Genomic DNA, 12,191 nt, shown 5'->3' on the forward strand with positions numbered 1-12,191 from the left:
GGTGGTGCAACCTGACCCACCTCGTCGTGTTCTACGGTCTTCCGTGAACCATTCTGCTCACACCCATAGCACTGCCGAAACATTTCGTCCCACACGAGCAGTAATTTGCAAGATGGATGCATCGCATTCTCTCATGTCAATGATGCGCCCTTCAAACTCACTGATTTAACGATATGGTTCGCGCACCCGTCTGCGAGGCATCCTGCAAGTCTGCTCAAGTCACACTGATCCATTACCTTAGTTGTATAGTGGCAACGAGAGCCACAGGCACATTTTACCGGTACGTGGTATTGCGCCGCGATAACGATGTCGACCTTGGATCCACTGGCCGACATGGTTTAAATGCTAATCATTTATGCAGAACATATTAACGTACATGTCCTGTCAGCGTCCGCTCTCTAGTCGTTCTAGATTTTCTGTTTTTTTTCTGAACAGGAGTGTAGTACCCGTATGGAACGCCTCTGTCTTTGAACGCTATTGAATTTGATCATAATTAAATACGTACTTTTGATTATTGCCGTTTCATGACGGATAATGAAGGGTTTTGGGATGTGTTTCCAGCCACATTTGACACCTTCGATCGAATGTCCAGCATTTACGAATATTCGGAGTTGCGGAAATGCGTCATCACTATTGCATCAGCGCAGTCACCCATTCTGTCCCAGTCAGTTTGTCTCGTCTTGCAGTAGCGTTGTTCATCTTACGGCGTGTGGTGTAATAAAGCAAGTGAGATAGTTCACGAAATCTCTAATTGTTGAATAGCGACAACATTTGTTGGTACGGACTCTCCATGACAATCGCGTGAGTTGCGTCCTGTCGGAGTGCCAGGGTGCTAGTCGTTTGTATCACTTTTGATCATTATGACATGTCTAATGCAATTTTCTGTTGCTTTCTTCTTGACGCAGTCGTCACGAAAATATTGCAGTCTACAGTATGTAACTAAAATGTTCATTACATTTTTAAATTTTAGAAACGTAAGTAGTTTAATAGGCTTCTATGGGTGTTCTGCTTTATAAATGCTCTCAGTTAATAAAATATATGGGAACACGCTTGCTGTCTGTCTACGCGAACGGAAACGTTTGAAACTGGTTTGTTTTCATTAGCTTATGGTACATAAATATTTTGGGACGAATAGTGTAGTCAAGCAAAATTAAATTTCCCTAATATTTTCGCAATGACTTTTTGTGAGGAGGAGACACCAAATAAAGTGAAAAACAAGTAAATACCAACAGAAACTTTTTAGCCGAATGGAGTAACTATTTCATGACGTAGCTTTGTCCCGTAGAGATTCAACTGTAATGTATAATATTGGTCAGTGGCATTTTCTTTTAAACTAAAAGTAGCGTGCTGGTACAATGACGAAGTCCATTGGATGTGTACGGGGATCTTCTCCTTTATTGAGGGGAAAGGCCAAATCGCAAGACAGTTTGTTCTAAATAAGTTTAACTGGACTACGGATGTTTAATGGCTTCGTAAACCTATAGTCAGTACATGTAGTGGAGAGAGACGAGTAATAAGTTTGAGAAGTAAATCCTTAAGTAAATTACCAGTCTTTGATACCTGTGTAAGAAAACTGCGCTGCGCTTCCTTTGCCTGTATCTTGACGGAGAATCAGTTACTCAGCCCGCACTATTTATCGTCGAGATAAATGACAAATACTGTAATAGTAGTGAACAGAAGTCCAGATTAAAATTTTAACGACCTGTTATCGAAGGTGTAGAAATTTCTTATACTAAATACGTGTCGAGAAATAATCCTAGTTAGAAAATAAAATTTATCGAATTTAGCACGTTAGGAGAAAATGTGAGGCATCGATTACAATAAAATAAAGGAAATTACCCTGAGTAACATGTGGCAAGTAGCGAATTGAGGAAAACCTTTCTTAAATTTTATTACTGAAAGTGTGTAGCGGATACTACACACAATTTCTTTCAAGGTGTTTAGACATGAAGTCTGAGTGTTTCGATATCAGTAGTCATTAATCTCCAGTACATCATTACCGAGTAATTGGGATGGGTTGTTTGGGGGAAGAGACCAAACAGCGAGGTTATCGGTGTCATCGGATTAGGGAAGGATGGGGAAGGAAGTCGGCGGTGCCCTTTCAAAGGAACCATCCCGGAATTTGCCTGGAGCGATTTAGGGAAGTCACGGAAAACCTAAATCAGGATGGCCGAACTCGGGATTGAACCATCGTCCTCCAGAATGCGAGTCCAGTTTGCTAACCACTGCGCCACCTCTCTTGGTTTACCGAGTAATCTGATAACGTTTTTGTTACATACAATTGAGTGATAATTGGTAATGATGTACAAGCAAGAAAAATCAGTTGTGCATTATGTTCTTATAGGTGTACTGCAGCATCACGAATTATTCTTCAATAACGTGTAACAGATGACCAAGAAGTAAAGAAGGTAGTAAATGAATAAAGACTAAGCCACAGCAAGAATTTGGTACTACTTTAGCCCGTGTTGTTAAATGATAAATAAGTCATTGTACGTTAACATATGATAATACACTTCTTCATCAGCGCCAGTGGTTACTGAGGAGAGGTCACGTGTGGCAATACAATATAGTGCATATGCAGGTATTATGGACTAAAGCGACTCACAACAAAAATGAAATTCTTAAACAGTCACGAAGAATTAACCATATATAGAGAAAAAAAGCGGCGTTTGCGTGCTGGCTGAAGTTGAGTACAATTCTACAAATCTCTGGCTCATAAGCAACAAGTGTGAAAATTTGACTAAAGTACGTGTTTAACCTTTTCTGCATTAGAATTGTTGTTGTATTCAGATTTTTTCGTGAATTCTAATAAACCATCAACAATTTTGAAGAATAAACTAAGAATTTGTTTTTGTAACGCTTGTAATTGTTTATTCATAAAATAAAATGAGAGAATCTAAGAGTATGCAGCGCTCAGTGCTCTTTAAGTACAATGTGAATCGGAAATTCAGTGAAAATAGTTGCAAGATAACGCTGCCAGGTTCGAAGTCCGGCAACCCACTTTCTTCCCCGTAATCAACATTAATTGCTTGAATCTTGTGTTAGTCTTAGAAGTGGTGCATTCACTGCATTCACCACCAGGAATAGTGCTGTAACATTTTTTCCATGTCGTTATTTTTGACTACTCTGAGAGAATTAAGTACTAAAAATTTGCGCCTCATGTTCAGTCTCAATGATAACTCCTTGTTTAAGCCAAAAGTGTGAGTTAAACGTTAATCTTTAACTTCAACAACATTTGTAAAGCTTACAATTAAATTTAACTAAAGAAAATGTAAAGTATTTTTCGTCTTCGATAATCAGTTCTCTATCTTCTACAATTACATTTTCATTGAACATTGGAACCATAAATTGTGTTGAACGTTATTGGTCTCTGGATTTTATTACAAGCAAGTATACAGTATTCAGAATTTTTCAAATAATGATGAAACAGCAGGAGTAATGAATGGGCCATGACAAATACATCTACATTCGGGCGTATTCTTTGAAATAGAAATATCATCAGCGTAAAGATAAGTTCGCAAAACTTGCCCTATCTCATCCGTGAGTATCAGCAAAGTATTTATTAATTCACAACAAGATTAGAGTCACAAGGTGCTCTCTTACATCTAACTAGACATTCTTCATGTGTTGTCATAATATCCGTTACGACAAATGTATTACAAGAGGTCGTACATTCAATATAGAACCCAACACTAAGAAATACACTCCTGGAAATGGAAAAAAGAACACATTGACACCGGTGTGTCAGACCCACCATACTTGCTCCGGACACTGCGAGAGGGCTGTACAAGCAATGATCACACGCACGGCACAGCGGACACACCAGGTACCGCGGTGTTAGCCGTCGAATGGCGCTAGCTGCGCAGCATTTGTGCACCGCCGCCGTCAGTGTCAGCCAGTTTGCCGTGGCATACGGAGCTCCATCGCAGTCTTTAACACTGGTAGCATGCCGCGACAGCGTGGACGTGAACCGTATGTGCAGTTGACGGACTTTGAGCGAGGGCGTATAGTGGGCATGCGGGAGGCCTGGTGGACGTACCGCCGAATTGCTCAACACGTGGGGCGTGAGGTCTCCACAGTACATGGATGTTGTCGCCAGTGGTCGGCGGAAGGTGCACGTGCCCGTCGACCTGGGACCGGACCGCAGCGACGCACGGATGCACGACAAGACCGTAGGATCCTACGCAGTGCCGTAGGGGACCGCACCGCCACTTCCCAGCACATTAGGGACACTGTTGCTCCTGGGGTATCGGCGAGGACCATTCGCAACCGTCTTCATGAAGCTGGGCTACGGTCCCGCACACCGTTAGGCCGTCTTCCGCTCACGCCCCAACATCGTGCAGCCCGCCTCCAGTGGTGTCGCGACAGGCGTGAATGGAGGGACGAATGGAGACGTGTCGTCTTCAGCGATGAGAGTCGCTTCTGCCTTGGTGCCAATGATGGTCGTATGCGTGTTTGGCGCCGTGCAGGTGAGCGCCACAATCAGGACTGCATACGACCGAGGCACACAGGGCCAACACCCGGCATCATGGTGTGGGGAGCGATCTCCTACACTGGCCGTACACCACTGGTGATCCTCGAGGGGACACTGAATAGTGCACGGTACATCCAAACCGTCATCGAACCCATCGTTCTACCATTCCTAGACCGGCAAGGGAACTTGCTGTTCCAACAGGACAATGCACGTCCGCATGTATCCCGTGCCACCCAACGTGCTCTAGAAGGTGTAAGTCAACTACCCTGGCCAGCAAGATCTCCGGATCTGTCCCCCATTGAGCATGTTTGGGACTGGATGAAGCGTCGTAAATGGCTCTGAGCACTATGGGACTCAACTGCTGTGGTCATCAGTCCCCTAGAACTTAGAACTACTTAAACCTAACTAACCTAAGGACATCACACACATCCATGCCCGAGGCAGGATTCGAACCTGCGACCGCAGCAGTCGCACGGTTCCGGACTGCGCGCCTAGAACCGCGAGACCACCGCGGCCGGCGAAGCGTCGTCTCACGCGGTCTGCACGTCCAGCACGAACGCTGGTCCAACTGAGGCGCCAGGTGGAAATGGCATGGCAAGCCGTTCCACAGGACTACATCCAGCATCTCTACGATCGTCTCCATGGGAGAATAGCAGCCTGCATTGCGGCGAAAGGTGTATATACACTGTACTAGTGCCGACATTGTGCATGCTCTGTTGCCTGTGTCTATGTGCCTGTGGTTCTGTCAGTGTGATCATGTGATGTATCTGACCCCAGGGATGTGTCAATAAAGTTTCCCCTTCCTGGGAAAATGAATTCACGGTGTTCTTATTTCAATTTCCAGGAGTGTATTTACTACAGGCGTATTAGAACATTAATAGCTACAACTCAAGGAAACGGTTCGTCTGCTTTATGAATTCTTGAATAATAGTGATGATTCAAAAGCAGGTAGACCCATACTGCGAGACGTAGCAACTGTGATCCTGAACGAAAAGATGAGGGAAGGAGAGATAGAGCAATGTGGGGAAGTAACAGAACACAAGAAATACAAAAAGGAGAAAAAATGGTCTGTGATGTGACTAGCTGAAAAATGAAATGAGAAAAATGAAACTGGAGGATGTCCCGCTTTGCTACACTATTTGGGAGAAAGATATGACTATAAATTTTTGGGGAAATAATTTGTGGTTCTCAGAAGAAAGTGCCTTTTTTTGTTAAATTTCGTGTTGAGGTTTATGATAAGATGATAGGTACTTGACCTGTGATGCGAGGTACTAAGGGGCCGTCACACTGAGGACCTGGTGTAGTAGGTACAGTGTATGGTCGTCACGTAACTTGTCTGCCGCTACCATCCTAATTGAACGAATCAGACCCTAACATAGTCAAACAGTCGAAAGATGCAGACGTAAATCACAGAGTCTCATAGTTACTGCTAACCGTCTAAATTTATCACTAATGTCACCGATTTGGATTGTTTCATGACAACTGAGATTCCGCAGGACGAGTGACTGCAGAAGATTCCGTTTCACATGCTTCTGAAATATGTTCTGAAATGTCTGAAGGGCATAAAGGCAAGAGCATTTCTCATTGCACTCGGCTTCATGCATTCTGCACAGTTGAGGCGCGCATCCAGAAAAAAACCCAGGCTATTTACCGCTTTCTGATGCAGTATTACGGCAGAGTCAAGAAGAAACTGGGGAAGCGTTTTGTGATAAAATACTAAAATTAGTTTGGATCTTTTCGTATTTGGTTTTAGGGCCTAATATTAAGTCTTCTTAACACCGAGAAATACCTTCATTTAATTGGACGACTGCAGTATAGATATCTTCAGGACTGGCACTCAAATGAAGCTAGAGGTCATCAACATAGAAATAACACTCATAGGACGACAGTACCTGCGAGGTGTTATTGATACACTAGAAGAACAAAGACAGGAGCCAGAACTACTCTTGTCGCACTCCTGAGGGAACTTGTATACAGGACGAATTTTCATTCCCATAGACATTAAGCTGCTGCCTGTTTCTGAAGTAGCTTTCAGATCACCTCAGCGAACTATCTGAAATTTTTAACTGTAACTGTTTCTGAGTCAAAGTCATCGGTACTAAATGCTTTGCTGAAGCATTTCCAACATTGATGATATTTTCTCTCTTGTGCCTCCACGGAAAATTTCAGATTGTCACTTTAAGATAATTATATACAGTGTTAACGAATAGACGATCGTAATATGAATCTTGCTAAGTATTCAGTTAGTAGATAATAAACAATTTAGACCAAGATGTTACAACAGGTGAAATGCTTTTTGACAGCTAATCACAAAGTGATCGTGAATTTCCTTCTATTTTAAATTATGTTTCGATCCATCGAATGTGAAATGGTCTGTTCCCGAAGAAAAAATAAAACGTGACTGATAACACTTTTCACAAGATTTAAGATCATGATGACGCTAATACCATCACTGCCTATCGCTTCAGAAGAGATTCTCGTTATTGCTCTTCGTGATACACACAGATAATTTATGGGCAAGTAGAGTTACACTGAGCTATATGGGAGGAGGGTGCGTCAGAGAAGAAATTGGAGAAGGTGTGGTAAACAGATGATGCAAAGATTCTGTCAGACACTAACTGGCAAGCGTCAGTTTATTGGAGCAAAAGAGCCAACTGGGAGGACAAAAATTATTTAGTCCGTCAAGTAATTTCTGATTTTATGTTTTCGACTTCCGTGCTACTGAACTTCTTTCACAGAGTGGAAATAATTGTTTAATCTCTTTTCATTTACATATAAAAATTATAGGAAACGCAAGTGGCAATTAATATTTGGGCCATTCCTGGAGGCGTGTGCAGACGGCCAAATTAGCTGAAGTGACTGCTCGCTATAGGAAAGAGATAGGGGTTCGAATCATGACCTGCTTAAAATTTTCAGCTGTCACAACATATTCATTACAGTGAAGGTTCGGCATTACTTAACAGATTGCTCTGATATAAATTTATGTACTTGTATATAGCTGCTTTCATTCTTATTGACTCAGTTCAACCGATTTGAGTGAACATAACTCAAAAAGCGAGCTGCCTACATCATTTGTGGCCTGTAACTGGTGCCCTGAGCATTGTGCACAGCACACCTGCTCAGCCGGCCGAAGTGGCCGTGCGGTTAAAGGCGCTGCAGTCCGGAACCGCAAGACCGCTACGGTCGCAGGTTCGAATTTTGCCTCGGGTATGGATGTTTGTGATGTGCTTAGGTTAGTTAGGTTTAACTAGTTCTAAGTTCTAGGGGACTAATGACCTCAGCAGTTAAGTCCCATAGTGCTCAGAGCCATTTGAACACCTGCTCAAATTTATGTTTCGTGGTTGACAACAAGAACTACAAGAAACAAGTGTAGAATGCATTTAGTGACAACAGAATGGGAAATGATCTTAATGGCATCCTGTTCCCTGCAGAAATACATTAGATGCAACTATTTCCATTATGTTAGTGTAAATCCTTAAAATTAAGGTAACAGTAGGCGATACACAGTTTGTTCATACCATAGATATATATAGCCGTGAAGCGTTAAACTAGGGTGCAACATGTAATAAAAAGATAAGCTGAACACGTAAATAACTCTGTTATACCTAATGAGATAAATACAACAGTTGACAAAAAAGTGAGCAATCCAGAAGGGAAGCTGGAAACAAAATGAAACTTCACTGTTTGGTAGGGTACGTGTGTTATTTCGGTGATTACGAAATCGAGTCAAATTTATGAAGAAATTAGTAGCAAGTGCTCACGTATCAGTATGGCACTACAGCCCCTTTTGCCTGGATGCATGCCCTTATCCGGTTAGAAGGGCGTAATGAAGCCGCTGTATTATCTCCTAAGGCACGCTGGTCCACAACCGTGGCAACTCGTACTTGCTATACTGGATACTGGCACTCGCAAGGAGTTGACGTCCAAGCTCGTCCCACACATGTTCTCTCGACGGCAGATCTGAGTAGCTTACTGGTAACGGAAGTACCTCAGTATCACACACAGTCAATTCATAGAAACACGTGAGACGTGAGGAGTAGCATTGTCCTGTTGAAAAATGCCACCAAGCTACTGTGATATGAGAGGTAACACATAAGGACGGAGGAGGTCTGTGACGTGCCGTTGTTTTGCCAGAGTTCCCTTGGTGATAAGAAGTAATACCCGATGGTTCCCCACGCCATGAAGATATCAGTAAATCTCCAATTGCTACGGTTTGTTTTGTGGTTTTAATGGTTGCCTACGCGTGGCATGATTTCCTAGTCCGGCTGCAGCTCGTCTTCGATCAATGGAGCGGGATGACACAGAATATTGCATGGAATCCATTACTTATCCTCGGATGGCAGGTGACGTGAAGGGGTTACGATATACTTATTCCAAAATACGATGATCTTCGCTTGTGGTGGACATACGTGGTCGATTGGAACCTTGATGACGAGTATGCCTGCCGTCACGTTCCCATTCAGTTCAACATGGAGTCACTGCCACATATGACTGTCTTACAAATCTAGATATTGAATGTTTCGACCATCTGGTCAAATGAAGACTTACAATAACTCCACTCTTAAACGCTGTCAAGTGCTGATAAGAATGTCTCACACGAGTATGCGGCATCTCCGTGTCCTTCACAGTGATCACTCAACTTGTGACCCTGTTCACGCCCCTTATATACCCCACCAGTCCTGGTGACAACACTAAACATGAACGACATAATGCACTCAGGTGGACCTTCTGCCTGTCGACCTCTAATCATTGACATCCCCGTCCGCAGCTCGTGGTCGTGCGGTAGCGTTCTCGCTTCCCACGCCCGGGTTCCCGGGTTCGATTCCCGGCGGGGTCAGAGATTTTCTCTACCTCGTGATGACTGGGTGTTGTGTGATGTCCTTAGGTTAGTTAGGTTTAAGTAGTTCTAAGTTCTAGGGGACTGATGGCCATAGATGTTAAGTCCCATAGTGCTCAGAGCCATTGACATCCCCGCAGATGGTGTGTAAGTATACGAAGATTCACTGACATTAGAATTGTCCTTCTGGATGCTTCAATTTTTTGTCAGGCAATGTGTATGGACAGTCTGGGTTAAAAGTAGTGATAATGATCGTATAACATTGATGGCTGGGAAAAGTCCGGCCTCCGAGTTGCAAGTCTTCCTGTTGACGCCACGTTGGGTGACTTGCGTGTCGATGATGATGAGCACCACACAAAACCCACACCCCGAGCCGAGAAAATCTCAGACCCTGCCAGTAATCGAACCCGGGCCCACTGCATGGCAGTCAGTCATGCTGACCACTTTTATTTCCTCTCTCATTTCGTTTGTTATTGTTCTCGTCATTTGGTCTGAGCGGACGTCACATGACAACCATTTAAGTTCATCGTTGAATTCTTCATTCTGTTTTTTATAGTATTATTATTATTATTATTGCAGAGTGCAGCCTGCCCTCTGACCGAACACGCTGAGCTAAAGCGCCGGCTACTCAGCTAAGGGGGCGGAAAGCAATAATGTCGGGCCTGAAATACTAATAGGATATTTGTATCGTCCACTCTCACAAAAAGTAGTGAAGTGACGAATTTCTTTCGAGAAAGCTTTTGAATTATCTGCCATAAATTCCTCGATAATGCCATTGACAGGATGAGATTTCGTTTATGCTTTTAGAACGGCAGGCGGGGTAATAGAACCTTGTTACACAGCGCTAAACGTGTTTTCCGAAAATTATTTAGAGGAATTGGTGAGCCTCCGATACGCGACGGAAGCGTATTGGATTTAATGGGGACGTATAAGCCCGAACACTGTGATTTAGTAGAAGCAGAGAGAAGAATCAGCGTCCAAAATACTATTACAGAATCGTTAATCTCTGGAACGAAAATTTGAGGAAGTTTCAAGAATATTTCTGATTGAAAAGTGCGATATGAAACTAATGAGAAACTACTTGAGCAGTCAACAGTAAACATTCAGCTCATGGCAGAAGAATGTGGAGAATCTCAGGCACAAAATCAAACGTATTGTAGGCCATTTGCTACATACTTTGGTGCCATGCCAAAGCAGAGAGAAATGAAAGATTCAAATAAGAGTGAACCGTTGCTGACAAACGGAAGTTTAATGAAGTTAAAAAAAGTATATTGATGGCTATACGAAAAGCATCAACGAATTCAAAATCAGTATGTTACTTGCTGAGTTCTAAAAACGGTAAAGTACTTTTGACCTACGTAAAAGTAACTAATAGAACAGCATCGTCTGCCGTTTTGGAGTTGCCGTAGACAACGATCATTTAGGCCGACGATTCTATTCCATTGTCCACTTTTAGATACGACAAAAACATTTTAGGGTTTTTGGAATTCAGAAAGTTAGTATTGACTTTGAATTCATTGAACGCTTTACGCATAGCCATCAATACACTTCTTTTTATAACTTCATTCAACTTTTGTTTCTCAGCAATGGTTCGGCTTTGTTTGAATCTTCCATTTCTCTCGGCTTTGGTAGTTGCCCCCTAATACTTTTACTACACCTTAGTGCTTCCTTCCCATCTCTCACTTCCATAGCACCCACGTATCTTGCAAACTGCATACAATACGTTTGATTTTGTCCCACAGATACTCCATATTCTCCTAACACGAGCTGAAAATTTACTGCGGATTGCTCAAGAAGTTTATAATCTTATTCATATCGCACTTTTTAATCACAAATGTTGTTGTACCTATCTTAACTTTTGGTTCCAGAGGTTAATGAGGCTGTAATTCCATTATGATCTCAACTTTAACTGAATCGCAATGTTCGGTCTTGTTCGTCGCCAGTAGATTAGTACTTTTCCCTTGCGTATGACAGGCTCACCAAGGCCCACGAAGGCCGACACACTAAATTCTGTCTTCGAAACTACTTCGTGGAAGGAAACTTTAAAGTAGTTCCTATTTTATAGGATGCGAAGATTACGAAATGGAGGTAACTGAGTGCATAATTGAGAAAAAAGTTAAAACCAATCGATAGAAAAAAGGCCGCAGTAATCTGACGGGGTAGCCGTTAACAAATGGTAAACACTCACAATAAACACAAGTTGTTACAAAAGCACACAATGAAAGTGAACCGCTCGCAGTCAGATATTTTGGTGTACGCAGGAGAATAACGTGGAACGCCACGGCAAAACGTGTGATAAGAAGATAAAAAGAATAATCATTAACATTGCCAAAAAATATGTGTCAACGCCGACCCCTGAAAGAAACGGAAAAATCCAAAGAAGAAGAAGAGTGGCATTAGGAACGAAAGAAAACATAAAAATGACTTAATAAAACACGTGAATACCGAATGTTCGAACTCATATCCGGCTGCACTGAAGCTCTCCTAGCAAACGGAATTCAGAATGTCATTTTTAATAGGGAAGCATCATTAGAAACGAAGAAAGCGCGGAGCGTACTTCACGGTAGTGTGATAAGAGCACTGATGGTCACACTGCCTGGTAACATCTCCCGTGTTTGGAGGCTATTTTTGGTACGGGGTGAAATCTCTTCTGAAAAACATTTAGCATTGATATGACGAGTTTTAGGCCATTTAATAAACCGTTTGTGCTCAGTGCCAGCAGATACTCCCTTCTTTGTCAGTCCTCTTCTAATTATGTATACTTCAACCGATTAAGTGCTTCACAGCGACAGACTGATTTTCCGACATTTTTGTCATCACTATCTATTTCATGTGTGGAGTACTTATCTTGGCCAGTCTAGCGTGGTGGACGAGTTCTGC

The sequence above is a fragment of the Schistocerca piceifrons genome, chromosome X (genome assembly GCF_021461385.2).
Source record: "Schistocerca piceifrons isolate TAMUIC-IGC-003096 chromosome X, iqSchPice1.1, whole genome shotgun sequence".
NCBI classification, from domain to species: Eukaryota; Metazoa; Arthropoda; class Insecta; order Orthoptera; family Acrididae; genus Schistocerca; species Schistocerca piceifrons.